Source organism: Miniopterus natalensis, chromosome 8 (genome assembly GCF_054644295.1).
Source record: "Miniopterus natalensis isolate mMinNat1 chromosome 8, mMinNat1.hap1, whole genome shotgun sequence".
Classification (NCBI taxonomy): domain Eukaryota; kingdom Metazoa; phylum Chordata; class Mammalia; order Chiroptera; family Miniopteridae; genus Miniopterus; species Miniopterus natalensis.
Genome location: NC_142088.1, coordinates 44,933,066 through 44,956,067, shown reverse-complemented (window position 1 = coordinate 44,956,067; position 23,002 = coordinate 44,933,066). Strand labels below are relative to the sequence as shown.

Below are 23,002 nucleotides of genomic sequence, written 5' to 3'. Positions count from 1 at the left end.
TAAATGTTAGAAAAGAAAAATAAATGCCATGTATTTTAGTGTGTTCGTGGCATTACAGTCTATTTTATGTAAACTAAAATGAAACAAACAAAAAAAGACTATGTGGCTAGAGAGAAAACAATGTTAAAATAATATATATTTGTGTATATAAATATGATGTATTTAGTATATAAATATATCTTGCACTTAATATATGTTTAAATCCAGCAATGCTATCTAAGTTAACTAAAAATCAACAACTGCTGTGAAACAGAAGCCAATTTACAAAGAATTCACGATCTTTATTTTTCACAGTTGTATTAAGTTTGTTAAACAAATTTGAATAAATAAAAAGTTATATCACATTCATAGTGGAATGACATAACATAGTAAATGTGTCCAATATCATCAATTTTCTTTGAGTTTGTTGGTAAATCCAATGAATTTTCAAAAAAATTTCTGCTGTATCTGTGGTGTAATTGAACAAATTCATTCAAAAATTTATGTTGACTGAAGACCTGAGCCTTCCTTATTCCCAATACAAAGGCAGATTCCAATAATGTTATGGACAAACCATGTAAAATTTGTACCATAGGCACCATAGTCTACAAAGTTATTCTTATAAGAAAATTAAGGGAATAACTTTGTGGACCATAGGTAGGAAAACACCTAAGTAAGGCCTCTAAAGCACACATTTTGATAAGAAGCCAATTGTTATGTTATGAGTAAAAAGCCTTTATGTTCCTCCTGGCCAGTGTGGTTCAGTGGTTAGAGTGTTGGCCTGCGAATTGAAGGGTTACGGGTTCGATTCCCAGTCAAGGGCATGTACCTGGGTTGCAGGTTAGATCTCCCCCCACCCCAGCCCTGCACTTGCAAGAGGCAAACAACCGCTGCAGCTCTCCCACACATCAATGTCTCTCTCCCTCTCCCTCCCTTCACTCTCTTTAAAAATCAATGGAAGAAATATCCTCAGCGAGGATTAACAAAAAAACAACAACAGGTCTTATGTTCAATGATACAATTGATAAATGGGTAAACTACTGGCTACATTTAAAACTAAGAGATGGGATTGCTGTTATAAAGAAATAACTTATATTAATCAAGGAAAAGAGTAAAAGTCCAATGGAAGAAAAGAAATGGGTGAATGAATGAGACAAGCTCCCATAGATCAGACTTCCTCACAGCTCATTAGTACACAAGGAAACTCTCCTCATCATACAAATGCAAATTGAAACAGTGAGAGATCACTTTACTCTTATCAGAAAGACTATAATTAAGAAGGAGAAAAATTCCAAGTGTCAGGGAATGTGTATAGAGTGCTAACTTTGGCTCGCTTGCAGGGAAAAGTAATATAGAAAGTAATTTTTTCTAAATTAAATATTAGTATGGTTATGACCTCATGGTGCCATATATACATCCTACAGAATTTTTCAGAAACGTCTACACATAGGTGAGGACAAGAATATTGACAGTGGTATTGTCTGTGGTGACAGAGTTGGTGGCAACCTCAGTGTCCATCACTAACAGATGTCATGGGTGCTTAAATGCGGTGGATGTTTGCTAAGGTTCGCTATGAAATATTATGTTCCAGCAACAATGAAAGACCTCTACCTAGAGGTTTGGATTAGAAAAGTAGAACACAGAGTGAGGCTTACACCGTATGGGTAAGTTGGAAATACACACAAAAGGCATTATACATTTTATAAAGTTATTTTTAAGAGCCTAAACCAAGCGAATTAGCTATGGGATAAGGGGAATGGGAATAGCGGTCATGAAAGGTAGAAACAAAATAGGAAAGATGACTGGTGGAGACAGATGATGGCAACGTGCTTTGCAATTTAAAAGTGTGATTAACTCCATCCTTTGAAACTGAGCTCCCATAGGGAGAAAAGGGGAGGGGAGAGAAAGAAGTGAAAAACACTCCCTAATATTTGACGTTTACTACTCTGAGTTTGAAATGTTTTATTTAATACTTTATTTTTAAAAGAAACATATTGATCATTTTAGTTTATTGGGCCGGGTGGGGAGAAAGGAGTACCTCCTGACATATTTCTAAATGTGAAATTCTTATTTATTGCTTATTCTGGTACCGATTATTTATTGCTACTGTTGTTTATTGCTGCACTACTATCATATCACCACAATGCGCTGGTATCGTGATTAATTCTTGTTTATACTGCTTATTATTCTGTGCATATTTTCCATCTGAAGATTCACGTCTTCCAATTGTCCTATAATATTCTCAGCCTTACCTCTTCGAGTATTGTTTCTCTAATACTTCTTCAGTTGTCGTTCTTCTGCATTATTAGAGATAAATTAGATCCTCTCACTAAATGTGTCACTTGACATCTATCTGTCTCTGAACTTCCTTTTTTCTGTGATTTTGCTCTTGCTTTTACTAGCTCTTCTAAGTTTGGTGTGCATGCTTACAGTAATAAGCAAATCACTCTAATCCTTTCTTTGACTATGTTTCTTTTCAACCTAAACAATCTCGTAATTCTTAAATTTTAATGATTACATTTTCAGTCCCTGATATTTGCAGCTACTTGTTTTTCATATTGCCCTGCTCTGTTTCATTATTTCCTTTCTCCTATGTCTTTGAGAATCTGTAACATACTTATCTTAATATTATCTTAGATTTATTATTTTATACTATAGCCATAGTGATAATCTCTTGAATTTTGATTTTGGTAGCTGTTGTTCTTAGCATATTTCTTCTCATTTGCTTTGGCATTTTGGTTTGCACTTTACTTTTCTGGGAATGTTGGGAAAACCTAAAGTATAGTCATGACCCAGCAAACCAGCTTGGTAATTATCCTCAGTGGGAATATTTTTCTAGTTTTTCTTATGTCCTTAGGTCTGCCTCTTTATATAAGTCATTGCTTGGGGAAGAGTTAAAGCTTTTCTTTGCCGCACTTCATAGGCCTGGGTACAAATAGCCTGAATTCAGTGTCCAGCTTTATGAGGCATTTTAAATCTCCGCTGCTCCCTATCTATTCTGCTTGCTGCCCAATAGATCTGAAGTTTCAACCCTGCTTTCTGTTTTTCACATCCAGTTCCATTTCTGGCACCACAGATGTTTATCTGACTTCTGAGGGTTGGTAGACTTTAAATATTTTTTCCTTTCCAGATTTTCTCTATAATTGATATTTATTTAATGTGCATACAGAGGCTGTCTCAAAGAATGAACTGGTCTTTTGGTCTTCTTTTTCATTTAAAATGAAACAAAAAAATAAATGTAAGATTTAAGATAGTCTCTTAAAGTCATTTAAAAGAAATCATTTTCTCAAACAAAGTTTTAAAATGTATAACTACATTCTAGTTTTCATCTAAAACCTTTGATCAGAGTGATGTTTCAAAAATCATTTTTCTAAATTTATGTAAATTATTGTTAATCTGCTAGTTCCTAGTCAAGATTTTTAGAGTTTAAAGTAACATAATCACTTTTTTTTTTTTTTTTTATGACATACTGGCAAAACATCACTGCAAATCATATTGCTTAATACATGGACATATTAGTAGCTTAGTCAAACTTATTTTCATGGACTTATTTTGTAAAAATATAACTTGGGGATTGAATGTGCTTTATCTGTATTATTCACTTGGGCCAATCTCTTCATAGGAAAGTACAATTTCACATCATTTCTTGGCAAAAGATAAAATTTTGAAAATACATTAAAAATAATAAAGTATAATTTTGTATAAGTATTTAGATTACAGAGAGATAAATCTATGTTAAAAATAAAAAAGATCTACTAAAATGTGTAGTAGCTACTAGTAGTATATGTGTTTACAACAATGTTGTAAAAATACTCATTTCTATGAATTATCTTTTTGAGATATTTGTTACAAAGGTGTTTATTCATTTATTGTATCTGACATGTTTTGAGACTACTAAGTATATATTTATTTTCAAACAAGAAGTTGCCAACTTTGCCTTCATAAAAGATAATAATGTTGGAATTAAAGACATTGAAAAGATATCATTTTACTCTGTATAAGGCACAATCAAAATTAATTCCTATAACAAATTAAATTGTAATTGAGTGATTTTTGTCTAGCCTTTAGCAATTAGCTATTTCTGACTTCATATGTCTTTTAATTCCATCTTCAGCCACTTTATCAACTTAACTAGTTTGTAATTATAAATATTCTAAGCCATCCTCATTAGTCTTTATCTTGTATGTTAATCTCCCATTACACTGGAAAAGCAGCTTAGTCATAAATTGGTACAGAAACAAACCTGACTAACTTTACATGAATTAAGTATGACAAGAACATGGGCTCTGGAGTTGGGGGGACCTAAATTTGTATTCCAGCTTCACCATTTAATGCCTCTGTGACCTTAAGAAAGTTATTTAATCTCAGTTTCATCATCTGTGAAATTCTGAAAATAGCACATAACTCCCAGGTTTTTGTAGGATAAAGTGAGATAATGTAAAACCATTGGCCCAATGCCTATCCCATATTAGGGGCTCTCTCCATGATGATTCTATCAGATATGACAGTCCTAAAGTTGGTCTGTCTGATTCCTTGGAACCAAACTATCTAAAGCAAGCTAACGATAGATAGATAGATAGATAGATAGATAGATAGATAGATAGATAGATAGATAGATAGATAGATAGATAATAGATAGATAGATGATGGATAGGTAGGTAGATAGATAGATGATGATAGATAGATATAGATGATAGATAGATAGATAGATGATAGATAGATAGATGATAGATGATAGATATAGATAGATGATAGATAGATAGATAGACAGATGATAGATAGATGATAGATGATAGATAGATAGATGATAGATAGATAGATAGATAGATAGATAGATAGATAGATAGATAGATAGATAGATGATAGATAGATAGATAATAGATAGATAGATGATGGGATAATAGATAGATAGATGATGGATAGGTAGGTAGATAGATGATGATAGATAGATATAGATAGATAGATAGATAGATAGATAGATAGATAGATAGACAGATGATAGATAGATGATAGATGATAGATAGATAGATGATAGATAGATAGATAGATAGATGATAGGTAGATGATAGACAGATAGATGATAGATAGATAATCTCCAGTTTTTGAGTACTCACTCTGAGGTATATCCTAGTTGCTGGCAGTACAAACATGAGCTTGAATTCCACTCTGGGGAAGAAAATCATTTATAATTAGAAAAATTTATAATTAGAAAATTTACAGAATTTAATCATGGGAATAAAAACCAAGAACTATAAAATAATTAGATACTATTATCCCTATTTCTTTCACTGTGTCTTTCATTTGGGGTTCATATTTTCTGTCACCCCTGCTTCTTTTGTGGGTCAGTTTATTTCATCCCTGTTTTGTGTGCATCGGATTTCTTTGGTTAAGTTGCTTGTGGCAGCCCAGTGACAGCCACAGAAGACTTTTTCAGTGCAGAGACTACATCTGCTATTCTCTCTGAATAATGACTCCACATTCCTTGGAAAATGACAACTGACCCTGTTTTGGTTGACTGTCCACCTAATGCAACTGGTTGTGGCAGGTTGCAAGGTCATGGAGTTGGCTGCTTACTCAGGAGGAGCGAGAAGCTGTAAGAATCTAAGGGTGTGGTCTGTGCAGGCTGGAGTGGATTTGTTTCTAGCCACTAATAAATGTTCTCAAGAAGGGAAAATCTATTATCCAGAGAAAGGAACTTTAAAAAGAAAGCTAGCATAGGCGGATTAAAATTAGATCAACCATGTCATATCTGACTTCATCTAAATTTTCCCGCATCAAGGTATCTTATTATAATGCAGTGTCAGAAAGGGAAGTATTTATGGAAGTTGATGAAACTGTTTCAGGAAGCTAAGAATTCCCTGGCAAAGACTTTTGGTGTCTTGATAAAATGTTATGATTGTACAAAACCTTCTTTAAACACCTTATAAACCATATTTATTTGTGAGCTTGTTTGTTTTAAACACCTTGCCGATGTGAACAAGGGCATAAAACATTTGGCTTTATTCCGGTGGTACAAATTGTTCCCCAAACTGCAGCCAAATAGAATCTATTGGTCTGAAAGATGAACAGGTGAGACTCTGTATGTATGTATTTTAAAATATATGTTTACTCAACAATATTTGAGAAAGGATTTATGGTGGGTTGTTCAGTATTACATCAAAAAATATTACTTTACTAGAAAAGTATTTCAAACAGCATGCCTTACTAAAGGTGGGTCCAGGGCATCACTCTACATCCCACACACATGAAATCAATAGCATTATCTGGAACTTAGATCTAGGGGAAAAAAAGTTGTGCTATCCAAGGACAGAGAGTAAGTCAGACGTAGAAACGTAATTTGAATTCTTAATACCAACTAATTCTGTAATGAGGACAGTGAAATTTAAAACAACTTAGAAAGGAGAGCTTATTTAAATTTAAAAATAAAGCATTTCTCAGACTGTGTGCCCATAAAGGGAATTAATAATATATGATTTACACGGCTGAAAATTACTCTTTTTTCCAGAACAAAATTACCTTTAGTAAAGTTTAGATCAACCAATACTGAATGCCCAACATAGATAAAATTCCATCCTAGCTTTTGAGGATAAAGAATTAACAAAAGTTGCAATGCCTTCCTTTAGGGATATTAAATGAGGATATTAGATGAGGAAGACATGAATACTCAATTATTAATTCACTGTCACTTTCAGAAATATAGAAGCATGCATACAGTATAAAAATAATAGGAAGAAAGGTTGAAACTACAGCATGTAAAGTGCAGCCTGGGTTCCAGACTTATGAAGACCGGAGCTTCACCATAAATCTTAATGTCACCTTGCTGAGGTGAAAACAATGGACAACAGATTTCTTTTCCATAGAGGGTCAAAGCTTTAAGTCAAATGCTTGAGGTATTAAATATTAAATCAACAATCAGTCAGTGGATAAAGGAGTTTGTTTTTTTTTTTAATACAGTAAGACCTTCCCATGCATCTGAAATCAAACTTAGTAGGCAATTACCTACTTCATGCCTTGTACATAGAATGGGTTCCCTTTCATCATAGCTCCGCTTGGGACCCCTGCCTGTGAGAGCTCTCAAACAGGTTTCCTGGCTCTCTTGTCTTTATTTTTCATTCTATAGCCCCAGTTTATTCATGCCTCTGACATTTTATGGTCTTCTTGTGACCTGCTAGATATATTTGAAGGCTTGTCCCTCATTTGCCTGCTCACACTTGGCATCTGTGATGTTCCCTTTGTTTTGTCCTGATGATTGAAGCTCTACCTAGACTTTTTCCAGTACATTAATGTCTGTCGACATTATTATGCACCGATTGCAACATATAATTTTTCATGCTTTGATTGCATGGTCCAGGTTCTGTTCCCCCTCCTCGCAGCTTGCTATAAAACTTTGGGATTATATTAGAGATATGTAATAGTTTTCCCATATTGCTCAATATCTGATTTATATTGGGTTATTATATCAATGTTTTGCAAACTTTAAGCAAAGGCTTTATTTTATTTTTCTCATTGTATCTGTAGATCCCATCAAGCCTATCCCCCTCTTTCTCCCAGTGCCAGTGTGAAGCATCTTGGCTAAGTCTGTGACAAGAAGCTTAACGTGGAATGTGCTCTGAAAATACTTCCAACAGTAGTGCAAGGGAATGGTTTGGTCGTACAGTGGGTTTCTTACTATCAGGCTCTCGTCCCGTTGCAATGTTATTTTCTGTGCTTAGACTTTATGCAATGTTATTTTCTGTATATTTGACTTTAAAAAGCTCCAGTAAGAATACTGGTATGTAGGAGAAAAAATCCTTAAGAATTATTTGACACAACCGCAATTATGATTATACACAATGGTAATATTTTATTGGCATTTCCATTGAAGGAAACGTGGAATACAAGACAAAGACATGGGTAGGTGGGAGGCAGTGTTAGAGAGAGATTAACAGAGGACTTTAATTATAACATATACACTAATTACTGGAACTGGCAATTAGGAAGTCTCCATCCTAATATTAAATATGCTTCTAACTATAACTGGCAAACCACTGAATTTCCATATTTTCAGAATTCCCTTCTGAAAATACAAGAGGTTTAAATTACTTTCCTAAGGCATTACAGCTAGTAAGCATTGGTGCTTTAATATAAACTCAGTCTTACGTTTAGAAGACATATTCTTAAGTAGTATATTTTATTACTAGTTATGTGTATAAATGCAATTGGTAACTGCTGGTGTCAATGTTCAAATGAAAGTCAGGCTGGCTTCATAATACCATTTCATATCTCAATGTAAAATAATTATTTGCCCACAAACGGTTGGTCAAAAATCCACTGTGATACGTACTTTGTAGAGTACTGTAGTAAGCTTATCACAGGCGTTGTTCAAGGTTACAGCTAAATGACAGTATTTCATGGATACTATATAGAGAGATTCTGCCTTGCGTAAATGATCAAATTAAATGGAAGAAAAGGCCCCTTAAAATTCTAAGACTCTATTGTATTATCTCCTATTTTATTGAAATACTCACAATTTCAGTTCCCCAAATTGCCTTTTCCCTCCAGTTCAAAAAAGTGTATTACATCCTTTAGAAGTCATCTTGATTTATCAATGGGTTTTAATTATATTCATAATTGCCTTAGGAATTAAGATACTCTCCAGATATTAAAAAAAATCTTCATAATCTTAAATAGAAGGGAGGGTCTTATAATTTTTAAAACTTAAACTTCATTAAAATTGTCAAGCTCCATTAAACTTAGTTATGCCTCATTAAATGAGGCTTAGTGTCGTTAGCCGTCTTAAACCAAGTTGAGACTATATAAAATTTTAAAAATTCTTATGCGTTTAAGCTCAAAAGACTAGATAAGACTAGTTAAGCATTTAAAGCTAATTAACCTGGGACCATTTAACATCTTTTCTTCATGGTTGACAGAACACTTAGGTTGTTAAATCAATTTGGATTCCTTAAATAATTTTAAATATTGTTAAATTTTTTAAGGATTTCTAATCCAATTAATCATCATAAAGACAGTAAACACTTAAACTTTTAATTTTTAAGACAAATTTTTGGACAAAAATTATTAAATTCATGAGTGACATTAATATTTCTTCCTTTAGGATTATTAACTTAAGCTACTCGTATTTAGAGATGAAGAGACTGAATCAGTGACATTTTAAGCATTTCCTTTTATCAATGTCATAGAAACATTTAAAATCCAGTGTTGAGAGAGGAAACAAGATGGCGTGTAGGTCACAGCTGCACCCGCCGCCTCCCGCAACCACATCAAAATTACAACTAAAATACAGAACCACCGTCATCAGAGCCTCCTGAGATCTGGCTGCACAGAAGCCCCACAACCAGGGAGCTGAAGAAGCACCGAGACCGGGAGGAGGGGCGGAGACGCGGGCGGGGCGGGGCTGAATCCCGGAGACATGGCTGCGGGCCCACACCCGGTGCCGCGGGTTAAACCGGGGAGGGAATCTCGGGTGCAGAGGTTTCCTGGAGGAGCAAGGGGTCCCAGCCCCACAGCGGGCCCCCAGCCCAGGGCTGCAGGGCCGGGAAGAGACGCCCCACAACTCTGGGCTGTGAAACCAGCGGGGACTGTCCCTGAGGGTCGCGGAGGCTGCGGGAGCCCCAGCAGCCCCTCTTAAGGGCCCGGCACGGACTCACTCGGACGCTCCCTCTGAGCCCAGCGCCGGGCAGCAGCCTGAAAGGACCCGGGACACTCGGGGAGGAACTAACCTGCCTGGAATCTGGCCAGAGGTGGAGGGCGGCTTCCTCCCAGGCAGAAGGGCTGGCAGAGGCCATTGCTACTTTGGCGAGTCCTCCCCGCACACAGCCGGCAGGCAGGCACCATATTTGAATCGCCAGCACCTGACTCGCACCGTTGGCCCAGCCCCTTAATTCCCGGAGGCCCCGCCCCTCCCCACCTGCAGCTCATCCAGGCCATTTCCAGGGGCTTTTCTGTGCCAGTGGCCTCTCAAGCCTCATGCTTAGGACTTTCCTAAAATCTCTCAAACAAGCAGCAGAGTGCCCCATACGGCTTGATAAGTGGCCCAGGCCTGGCACTAGCGGCAGCCTGCATTGGCTCATAGCTTGGCCTCTCCTGGGCACCTCCAAGCCCAGCACAAGTAGCAGCCAACTACGGTTTGCTGAGTAGCTCAAGCTGGGTGGCCCTGGGCAAGGCACTGGCACAGGCTGACTTTGCACCTCCCTGGAGGCCCCAGAGACAGTGCACCTGGTGGTCAGATTCGACCACACTGGATTACAACCCTACCACATCCACAAGTGACACACTCAAGGGGTACACTTGGTGAACACCAAAGCTCCACTGAAGTAAATCCTGCTCCATAGGAGTGTGTCCAGCACAGCAGCTCTTTGGCTGTAGTTGCAGCTGGTCCTCACAGCCAATTGGCCTGGGGGTCAGTTCCTCCCAGTGATGCTAATAGCAACCAAGGCTCAACTACAACAGGACAGTGCACACAGCCCACACGGGGGAGCACCTAGAAGGCCCAGCTCAGGTGACTGGGGAGGCTGAGCCACTGGACCCTACAGGACCCTACTACACAAAGCCACTCTAAAAATTCCAGGAGACAGCAGCTCTACCCAATACATAGAAACAAACACCTGGAAGCAGCCAAAATGTGGAAGCAAAGAAACATGTCACAAAGGAAAGAACAGAAGAAATATCTAGAAAAGGAACTAAATGGAATAGATCCAAGCAAGCTAACAGATACAGAGTTCAGAATAATGGTTATAAGGATGCTCAAAGATATTAGTAAGAGTATGACACACACACACAAAAAAAAAATGAGAAAATCGATGCTACACAAACTGAAATGAAGAATAATTTACAAGGAATCAACAATAGAGTAGAGGACGCTGAGAATCAAATCAGCAATTTGGAACATGAGGAAACAAAAAACACCCAACTAGAAGAGCAAAAAGAAAAAGAATCCAGAAATATGAAGATAGCACAAGGAGCCTCTGGGAAAACTTCAAGAGGCCCAACATTTGTATTACTGGGGTTCCAGAAGGCGAAGAAAGAGACCAAGAAATTGAAAACCTATTTGAAAAAATAATTATAGAAAACTTCCCGTACCTGGGGAAAGAAATAGACTTACAAGTTCAGGAAGCATAGAGGGTCCTAAACAAGAGGAACCCAAAGAGCCCACAGCAAGACACAGCATAATTAAAATGCCAAAGGTTAAAGACAAAGAGAGAATCTTAAAAGCAGCAAGAGAAAAGCAATTAGTTACCTACAAGGGAGCACCCATATGACTGTCAGTTGATTTCTCAACAGAAACCTTGCAGGCAGAAGGGAGTGGCAGGAAATATTCAAGGTGATGAAAAACATGGAACTACAACCAAGATTACTCTACCCAGCAAAGCTATCATTTAGAACTGAAGGTCAGATAAAGAGCTTCTCATACAAGGAAAAGCTAAAGGAGTTCATCACCACCAAATCAGCACTACAGGAAATGTTGAAGGGTCTGCTTTAACAAGAAGCTAATGAACAAAAGAATCTGATGAACTAAATAGATCCAGAGACATTGATGCATGTAACAGACAATCATATTTCAGAGGAAAGAGGGAGGGAGGTGGAGGGTGGGAAGAGATTAACCAAAGAAGTTATATGCATATATGCATAACCCATGGACATAGTCAATGATGGGGTGAAGGCCTGGGGAGGGGGTGGGAGTGAGGTGGAGGGGGTCATTTGGGGGGAAAAATCGGACACCTGTAATACTTTCAACAATAAAGATAAATTTAAAAAATAAATAAAAAAAATAAAATCCACTGTTAATGATTCAGACTCTATCTATCTATCTATCTATCTATCTATCTATCTATCTATCTATCTATCTATCTATCATCTATCATCTATCTATCATCTATCTATCATCTATCTATCTATCATCTATCTATCATCTGTCTATTTGAATAATGAATGAATAAATGTATACATATGCCAGATATGGTAATTTTATATATGCAGTTATTTGTTACTGAACAGAAGAGAAAGCATAGCAAAGGGCACTTGAAGGAACCCACGGTTATTTTGCATACCACTCTCTGCTAGTTGGTGGGCCCTTAGACTATTACTTAATGGCTTCCATTTGATACACCTACCATAATGACCCTCACTGCACAGGAACAAATTTAGGGATTCTTCCAGTTACTAAGTATGTATTCTAGGATCAAGGATAGAGGCACAATGTATGGCCATGATTCTACTGGATGCCTTGTCAGATGGCTCAGATTACATCTTCATTTTAAACCAACTTCCAATGCTACTTATTCTGACCAACGAATCATAGTGGAGTTTGGTTTAAATTAGATTTAGTTCAGAGAAAACCTCCAATAATTCCTGGAAGGTCTGGATATTTCCCTTTCCCCAGGCATGTTCACCTTGCTGATATTTACATTAGCAAGTTTCTGCAATTCTTTTGGATGAAGGCTATCTTTTCCCTGAGTAGGTCTTTTACTTCTCCATTTGGGCTAGGATAGGATAAAAATCTCTTTTTATGAGCCTCCTGGCAATGAGAGATGGTGAGGTTGGGTCTATGAGAATCAGGTATCCTTGGGGCAAGTGCCTGAGGTGAACGATTTTATGGATGGTAATGCTGGTTCTCTTAGGTATGCAGTGGCTGCTTCTATAAGGAAGGAAGGTTTAGGCTAATTTAGGGGTTCAGTTTTCACAGGCCACTTCACTAACATAAAGGCATGAAGTGGAAGACATTAGAACCGAGGTAATGTCTTCCTCACCATATCTTCATGTTAGTGAAGAGACCTGTGGAAGTTCCGCATTTAAATGGCACTGCAACTTTGTAACCCTTATATCAGACTCAGTGTTATCTATGTTGTGGTTGTAGAAAACAAGGAACCTTTTAAAGATTCTATAGGGATTTTAAATCCCCCCCCCCCCCCCATTTTCTGAACCAGGTACTCAAAAACTTGCACCTCTCAATTTCCCTGGGCACCATCTAGGGTTTTCAGAAGCATTCATCCCATGCCACAATCTTTGTAATCTCTATATGACACAACCACTAATGGAACAGCCACTTGATATTAAAATATCAATATAAACACAACAAATATATTTAACATTTTTCCCAATTTATATAATAGTTCAATCTTTTAGGAGAACTGTGTTTATAAATTAAAAGGATCATTTGGTGTCACAAAAAATCTGTGTTAAATCAAGTATGGTCATATAACAATGATCTTTCTCTTCCTATGAGAGCTAACCCAAAGCTAAAACTCTCCTCACTAATTTTAAACTTAAGTTTAAATGACAACCTCACTCAATTAGAAGAGCTAAGCCTAAAATACAGTTAACAGATGTTCATCAACTCCCTACTGTATAAATCTGAGGAACTGGTGACATCCTAACTGTATAAAATGGATCTCATGTAATCAGGTGAGGTAGACTTTAAGATGACATGCTGACCCATGACCGATCTAGTATGGTGATGGTTGTCAGTATTTCCTCCAATTTCTTTTCAGTTTTTTAAGCCTTGTAAGGATCTTCAGGCTTGAAGCTACTCAAGGCACAGGTGAGGGAACAGCAAGGGTTGGGTAAAATGACAATCGTGTGCTCAGTGGAATTTGTCTAAGCCTCAGGTGTGTGATCTGCTCTGCTTCCCTGTGGAATGCCTGAACCGCACACTCAGTTTTCCTCCCAGGATTTTGGGGCATGAATTCTCCCCATTGTTCTTGATAACCATCACTACTGTTTGACTCCTTGAGGACTCATGTCACAAAATTAGAATGTGTTAAGGTTTCTGCTCTATAAATTTCTGTAATAGATTCAGCCAGATTTCCCTCTTCTCCTGAACCCTGTCGAGTGATGTCAGACATGGACATCTTCAGTACCATCTTTGTGCTAACAACCCAGTCAGGTAATTACCTGAACATTTTCACGTCAACCAATGAAACTGTATTTGGTTCCACACTGTACAAGGTAAATTCCTTGGTGTCCCAGGTGTCATCTCCCACTCACTTTAGAAACCATCAACCTTAATAACAACCTACTAAAATTTTGCTTTCTTTCTCAGAATGTGAACAAATTACCATCTAATAACATCTAATAAGTAAATTAGATGTTATTAAAAATAGCATCTAATAAAGGAAAGATTATGTTCTAAGCTGTTTCATCTAAAATAAGAATAGGTCTCTTTGAATAAGTAAAACTGGATTTAGAAGCTTTTTCTTATATAGAAATGTTGTTTTATAACACCTTCTACCATACTGTATTCAGCCTTGAACTCAACAGTTTCCTATAGAAGTGGAACTTAGAAAACATAATTTAACTAACATCTAAGAATGATTTATAATTAGTGTATCAATTATTCATATGTAAATGTTTCCAGGCTATAAGGAATATGTATACAATTTGTCACATAAGCAGGGCAATTTCTTCACAAGATAAATATGCTTAGCAAATTATTTTCTCATAAAGCAAAGGTGAAATTAAGCTGAACCCTTACTGAAATATCAAAAATATGAATTAGTCAGGCACAAATTAGTTTTTCCTGTAGCCTTAAAAACAGTATCTAATAGCTTTACAATCATGTGATATTTAATATCCATATATTTGCATATAAATTACTCTTTAAGATACCTTTAATATTTATATGGAAAGACTGCTGAAAATGTAGTGAATTCTAAAAGCAGCAATAAAATGCATCTATTGTTTGAAAAAGTGCTCCTCCTGAGACTGTATCAATGACTTCCATATTAAATTTTCTTAGTTTATGCTTCCCAACAATATTTTTCAAATGCTCTAATGTCATAAGCATAGCAAGCAGCCTGCAAATCAAACTGTTTATTTTGCTTCTAGTCACTAACACTAAAACAAAAATTTTGAAGTTAGAATTTACCTGACAAATTTCAGATGATACATGAGGAAGATTATTGGCCTTTTTTCACTTCAGTGCTGGCCTAGCATACCTCCCTTAATTTTCCGTTGCTGTGGCTCTAATATTGAGAGCAACAGCCATGCATATCTACATTCAACCATAAAGGATGTGAAAGCATAATCACTTTATGTCATGAAAAGTGCAGTTGATGGGCAACTTAAACTGCATGCAGCCCAGTGTTTTGGGCTAGAGCCTCTCTAACCATCTGGGAAGAACTGGAAGATTGTGGTACAACACCTGGTATTGTGGGTTAAACTATGCGCTCCCAAAAGATATGCTGAGGTCCTAACCCCTGGTATCTGTGAATGGGATCTTATTTGGAAATAGGATCACTGCAGATGTAATCAAGTTAAGATTAAGTCCCACAGAGTTAGGGTGGACCTTAATCCTATATGACTGGTGATCTCATAAGAGGAGGAGAAAAGACAGACAGAAAACACACAAGGAGAAGGCTTTGTGATGATGAAAGTAGAGCTTGGAATGATGCTTCTATGAGCCAAGGCTTACAAAGAATTGGTGGCAACACCAGAAGCTAGAGAAAGGACAGCACATCTGCAGGGCCTTCAGGGAGAGCATGGTTCCGCTGGCACTTTCTAGCCTCCACAACTGACAGAAAGTACGTTTCTGTTGTAAGCCACCCAGTTAGCGGTCATTTATTTCAGCATCGCTAGGAAACTAATAAACCTGAAGGCTTATGAGAGGTGCTGCTTTTTATTAGAGAAAGGAGGCCCTTATTAAAATGTGTTTTTTGAAAGGACAATAAATTAATATATTAGCAACTATAGATATATTAGTCTAAAAACAATATCTGAAGATGGGAGAGAAAATCAACACATTTTTGATGAAGACAAGGAAAATTACAAAATATGGACTCTACCCAGCATGGAGTGATGCATCTGAGGTCCGACAACTATATTCCCTGTTTACTCACCAGCCAGAGTCTATTAACTGGGGTAGGGGGAGTGGATTGGGTGGCAGTCAGGGCGTTAGAAACATCCATATAAGTCCCCACTGTATTGAGGACCAGGGAAAAAATATAAAAATTTCCCATGATGTTCACATTAAGACCAAGGATAAGAGGAAATTGGGTGAAGATAAAGAAATTCATTGCATAGAATAGAAAGAGAGGTCTTTAAGCATTATAATGTTCAATATTTGTTGGTGTTAGAATAAAATGTAGGCTAGAGAAATTAATGGAAGTAATTAGTGCCCAATAAATTGAACTAGATTATTACTTAAAATGTAATATAGTGATAATATCAATATAAATGATATGGTGATAAAGAAAGAATATTCATATGCTAAGAATGGGCCATTTGAAAACTGTAATCATCTGGAATAATTTATTTTATCTAATTCTCACATAAAGCTTCATTGAGATTGCATGGCAGCTTTAGTCATTTAAGCAAAAGCCCTGAAGTTAGATTACTATAGGAAAAAGCTGCTCTAGAAAAACTGTTGTATAATTTGAATTGAACAGAACTCATAACTACCATTTCAACCTATCTTGTGAAGCAACTTTTTAGCATATTTATTTGTTTTGTTAGTCAAATGATGAGAAAGGCCATGTGATAATCCAGACAAACTATTGAGGTCTTTTACATCCTTGGTTAAATGTATTTCTAGATTTATTTATTTTGATGCAATTGTGAATGGCATTGTTTTATTAGTTTCCCTTTCTGATAGTTCATTATTGGTGTGTATAAATGCAATTGATTTCTGAATATTTATTTTGTATCCTGCTACTTTACTACAGTTCTAGTAGGTTTTTGGTGGAATCTTTAGGGTTCTCTCTATATAATATCTTGTCATTTTCACATATGCATGTCTGCCTGTTGAAATCACATGTATATGGCTAGCTGGTGGGGTCCTGAATGCAGAAGGTTGGTCTGTGTGTCTTTTTTTTTTTTTTTAATATATCTCTATTGATTCCAGAGAGAGGAAAGGAGAGGGAGAGAGACAGATAGAAACATCAATGATCAGAGAGTCATTGATCGAGCCCACAACCCGGGCATGTGTCCTGACTGGGAATCGAACCCCGATCACCTGGATCCCAGGTCGACACTCAACCGCTGAGCCACGCCCGGTCCGCATGTCTTATGTGTGAGGACCCCTGAGGTCTTCGTCTGTCAGCACATAGAGACCCTTACACCCACTTTAGCAGCTGCTCAGCTTCCCTTGTACAAGTGGACCAGGATTGGTGGATCCCATGCCCTCTCAATGGACATTCGTGTTTTTTCCAATTGCTGGCTATTTCATCAGTGCTCTGATGGGTAATCTCAAAAATACATCTTTAAACAATTGTGCAAGAATTTCTGTGGGGTAACCTCCGAGGAGGAACACTGCCAGGTGCAGGGGGCACCTGTGGAGCTTTGACAGGTCTTGCACACAGTTCTCCTGGAGGCAGGGCCTTTTCCCCTTCTCTCCAGGGGATCTGCTGGGGCCTCTGCTGCCTCACTTTGTCCAGGGCTGGTCATCATCAGACCAGAAGCCTGCCAGCCTCACAGCAACAGTGCTCTCTCCCTAGTATTTACAGTGTGTGTGTCCCCATCGGGGAGGTAGGACATCTCTGACATGTATTGGCATGAGCATTGCCTCTTGCTGGAAATGCATTTGTTTTCCCTTTGTCCCTTTACAAAACACCAACTTTCTAGAGTTTTCTGCACCAGAGGGATGTGAAAACTTTCCCTGGCCTTAGGTTCTGAGAAGTGCTTTTCAGCTTGTGGTTTCTCTTTCCAGATTTCTGCATTTTTCTCATTTTTGTTTTAGACATAGGAAGAGCCAGCTGTTGCCTGACTGGCTTCTGGCCCTGGGGTCACACTTAGCACAGTGGTCTCTACCCCAAGATGATGCACATACTTACTAAAAGGGCTTGTGTTTTTGTTTTGTTTTTTTTTTACATCTGATCTCTAATCCATCTGGGATTTCCAATAACAAAAATGCCATTTCAGATAAAAACAAACACAAATATGTGAGCAGATGCAAAAAGGCACCTATCATAAGATTCTGTTTATAGGGACCATCTAGAACAGGTAAAGGAACAGAGACAGAAAGCAGACTAGGAGTTGCCAGGGGCAGGAGGAGTGGGGAGTGAGGACTTTTGGTGCAGGGTTTCCTTTGGGCTGATGGAACATCTTGCAACTAGATAGTGGTGAGGCTTGCACAGAGTTATGAATGTACCTCATGCTCAGGAATGGCACAATTTAAAATACAAACAGTAACTTTTATTTATTAGTTAAAACGAATTATGCAATGAAAAAATGAAGTATAAAAACAGAAAAAAGAAAAGAAAAAAGCAACCTCCCCCCAAAAACCACAAATAAAAAAATTAAAAAAATTAAAAACTGCCTGGGTCCCCTACCCTGAGTGTCTCCTCAAATAAGGGCAGGGACCTCACTTCCTGATGATGGAGAAAATTTAATGAAGCCCCTTTTTTGTAATTATAAGACAAAAAATATACCAACTAAAAATAGTTCCAATATTGTCTATGTTTTTCTACACTTTTTCTGTACTTAGAAGTATTTGTATGTCAAAACCAGGATACTCCACTATTAAATATTCCAACATGATATTAATTAAAATGAACATAATATACAAAAACATTTTTCTATTCAAAACCTAGAATCTAGCTGCTTCTACACTAAGGTATCCAAAAACAAACAAAAAGTAAAACTAAACACACACAAGCACAAACCCCCAGCTTTGCTCCTTATTTTGAATTATTTGTTGTTCAAATTTCCTCCCCATCTTCCCTAATATCTCTTTTGTTGACAAGGACTTAGTCTTATTCTCATCTCTGCATTCGTGTCCCTTTGTATCAACTTTATTATTCCCCAGTATATAGAAGAATATTTTGCATTTTAATACTTCAATGAACATAATTGTATTTTAAAATCCACGAATAGATTTCTGTGGTGTGTATATTTGATATATGATGAAGTCAATAAAGGACTGTCTCAGAATGAACAATATACCAATAGCTTTATGACAGCAAGATAGATTAATCCAAATTAATACCCAGATAGACCATGATGTATTGGTTTTCCAGTAGTACTTCATCTTCTCACAAGCAAGAGTTGCATCATGCGGTGTAGACAATATTTAGGATTCTTTGAGTTGTCAGATTAGAGTGACTTGTACACATAAAGTTTATGACAACACCTGGAAGAAAAAACAGACTATTACCATTTTTGTGACAAAAGGACCTGTTCCAGAGATGTCAATGTAAATGATAAAAAGCTATTAGAAATGTTCTTAAGCTGAAGTGATAAAATTTTGACTTTAAAATTTTGAGATATGAAAGTCCGAAGTTCAATTTTCAGCAGAAATTAATTTTTCACATGTTGGTATCAAGAATACACAGTCTTGATATCTGTCTGTGATAAGAGGAAAAGCTACACGACAAAGGCAAGGTCTGGAATAATTTAAAAGACTCATTCTCTGATCTCCCAAATAGTTGAGAGAAAAAATCAGAGAGAAATACCCATGTGGAAAACCCTGTCATTTTTAGAAAAATTACTTTCACTCTATCATTTAGATGCCTTCAGGAACAATTGATATAAAGCTGTTTTAACTTATAAACTTAATATTAATTTTTGGCTAAAACAACTAAGTAAACTCAGTGTCTTTCACTCTTTTCCCCAGTAACTCTTTGCCTCTGACTCGTTCGTTCCATGTGTTGGTTTCATCATGAGATTGTTACTAAGACCATGGAATTATTCCCAGACTTTAGATCAACTCATGACAATAAAAGAGGGTGGACAAGGTTATTTAAATAATTATTTCCAGAACGTAAAGAAATGATTAAGTCATTTTTCCAGAAAATATTTTCTCAAGTCCCATTGGTACAAGTTGTGTCACATGTCTATTCTCAAACCAACCATTGACGAGGGAGGGTGGGGTACAACCAATTCAATTGGACCCAACTGAGAAGCTATGGGTGAGGTCAGCTTCTTCCTACACACAGGGAGCGTATGAGAACATCTGAGGGAAAACTGATACCTACACAAAAACAAAAAAAAGGAACAGTTAGAGATGAGATGAAATGGAAGAATAGGTACTAAACAAATGAATATAATGTACACTGTAACCAAGTATATATATCCTTAATAATAGTCTATAAAGAAAATACATCTTCATATTATTGAGGCAAATAGACCTATATATATTTTTAAAAACTAAACTTTACTGATAAAGTTTCAACTTATATCCAATACTAGGTTGCTGTTGTCAATAATTTTATTCCAGTTACAGAATCAGATTGCTTAATAGGTCACAAAATGTCCTATTATTCCACACAAAAAGAAAAAGAAATGGTTACAAATATAACTAAGTTAGCCTATAAAATAATCAATTGAAATCCTCTTCCTTACTTATGTGTTCTTCATATATAATGAAGTTCAACCCAGCCCCCCCAATGATCAAATTTATATCCATCCAAGTCCATTCCTAACTTACCTCTATTTAGCATTAAAGTTTTTTATCCTGCAGATTCTACTTTTTTTTTTTTTTCCAGTGCCAAATCCATTCATAAATCAAAAGCCCATATCATCTACAAGTAAGATTTGGAATATTAAATGGATATTTCATGTACAGTGTATGCTGTATTTGGACTTGCATGATATAGTGGTTGGAGATATATTTGGGCCCATAAACTCCAATTCTCCCCAATTCCATCTTAGCACCCCATACAGTTTGTCATTTGTTCTGAAGGGAACAGAGGATTCCTGGCCATGTGTTTCCAGGTTAAGATAAAAAAGATGGTAGTTTGTAATGAATACACGATATAGTCTTCTCCTCTCGTGCCTCTTTGCCCAGCTGACAATTAAGCATGTAGGTAAAGCTGCAGACTATTAATTGAAATGGAAAGATTTTACAATGTGCCATCTGAGAGGGGTTGGGAGTTAAGTGCATATTTTTCCTCTTCTTTTTAAAAAAATTATGTTTTATGGAAATATCTCAAATGAAATTATGGAATTTAATTTCTTGAGAAATTACTTGGAAGAAATGGTGCATTCTGTGCTTCAACTAATAAGGTTATGATGATAATTGATTAGTTGTTCAATCTGATTAGACTTAACTGCCTTTAATAAAACCATTAGGAAGTGCTCCCCTGTTCTCAGACACAATAAAGCTGTGTCACCGGAGTTCAGCTGGTGTTGGGGGTAGGTGTGGGAGCGGGAACAGGGTACAGCCAGGTATTCATATACCCATTACTCCTTAATAGGTGAGGATCCTAGTCATTCTGCAGCGTCTGAGTCTGCAGAGACCCTGGGGGAAATTTGCTTGTGCAGCAGAGAAACCCAGGGAAAGAAACCTGAGTGTCCACTCTTATGGCTGAGTGTCTTGGGAGTGTTTTCAGGGAGTGGAGTAAAACCTATCATATCTGATTTTACCCAAATGTGCCTTTCTCCTTTTTATTTTCTCTATAGCCAAGGTGTGTAGAAAACCTTGAGATAGGAGGCTGGCCAGTGTGAATGGAAGTTGTCTTTTTTCCATACAGCTATTAAAGTCACCAGATAAAATACTATGTTTAAAAAAAATAATAATGTTTGAGGATCCTTAGTTTTAGGATCAAATTGTAACTAAAATTTTATTTGTATTCAACTTTAAAAGTTCTAATTATTTTATTAATTTAGCAAATATCTTGTACCTTTTTAAAAATAATGTTAGATGCTAAGAGGCAGATGTGAAAGATAAAATGAATATAGTAATTCAATACAAAGTGATATTTTAGAATTTCAAATCTGTTATTAAAAGATTGAATTTGTTCCCAACTCCTCAATATCTTCATTCATTGGGCTCTTTTTATATTCCACATAACTTCCCTGATTTAGCTAGGGCATCTTCCTAGAAGAGCCCTTGAGCAATTTTTGCAAAATAAGTGTTTTCTGGAAAAGGGCTCTTAAAATAAGTTTAATAAGATTTATTATATTTCTTATAAAATTTCCAGATAAGAATACTTAAAGAGTGAGAAATATTTAAAACAGACATTCTAAGCCTTCAGAAGGTGGCTGATCCAATTAAAGACCAGTTAGATTCATATCTCACAAAGGGGACTCTCCTGAGAGAAAAATAACATCATCTATAACCTCTATAGTTTTTTAATGCACAATATTTAATGTAAAATATAAACCAGAGTTATAACAATTAGAAGATGTTTAAAAATCTTGAGAAGAAGCAGGCACTATAGTCAGACCCACAGATGGAATATACATTGGATTTAGCAGAACAAAGACATTAAAGCAACTATTATAAATATGCTAATGAAATAGATTAAAATATGGAAAATGGATTAAAAGATGTTTAACTTACCCAGAGAGTTCAAATCGATACAAAAAATAACACGGGATTTTTGGAATTGAAAATATAGTACTTGAATGATTCAACACAGCAGAAGTCAGGGCCAAGGTTCAGAAGTCAGGTCAATAGAAAATATATGAACTAAATCACAGAGAGGAAGTAAAAGAATGGAAATAAGACCAGTACAGAAATGTGGGACATACTCAAACGGGAATGCAAAGCATTCTAAAATTGAATGATTAAGTATCAGTTAGGTTTTTGTTTTTGTTTTTTGGTGGTACTGAGTCTGTGGACTGTTATCTTCAAAAGCATTTCTTAGACTATCTTTTTTTTCTCTCCTCCTAAGTAAACTACGAAGGCTACAGAGGTATAGAGTTGTCTATGTTTATTGCCCTTCTCCCAGATCAGATAAATCTCTGGTAAAGTAGTCTCCCTTGAGGAGTTTCTTGAAGGTAAACCTATGAAAGTGTGGGGGCTCCCGTAAGACTAGGCCCCCAGGAGTTTAAATTCTCAAAGGAGTCCACACACAGCCCCCAGGAATTAGTCAATTACCATTTAAATGTTCCTAAGAATTACTGGTTCCAGCTGGAAAATTTATCTCAGCTGTGATTCTTTATATTCACCTTTTCTCCAGTTTTCAAGCAGCAGTTTGCTGTGTGACCTCAGTTCTCCGATGGATCTAAGAAGGGTTGGTGACATTCGACTGTTCAGTGATGACTTCCAAGCTCTTTACATGTCAGAACTGAAACCGTAAGTCCTGATCACTGTTCATTAGGGCTTTTTTCGTTGCAGTTTCTGAATAATGTATATTCAGAATAT

General features: G+C 36.7%; 1 pseudogene; it reads left to right on the top strand.

Annotated features, from left to right (window-relative positions):
- The first annotated feature begins 13,809 nt into the window (after positions 1-13,809).
- Positions 13,810-23,002, top strand: part of LOC107545921 (KATNB1-like protein 1) — a 54,715-nt pseudogene continuing 45,522 nt past the window's right edge.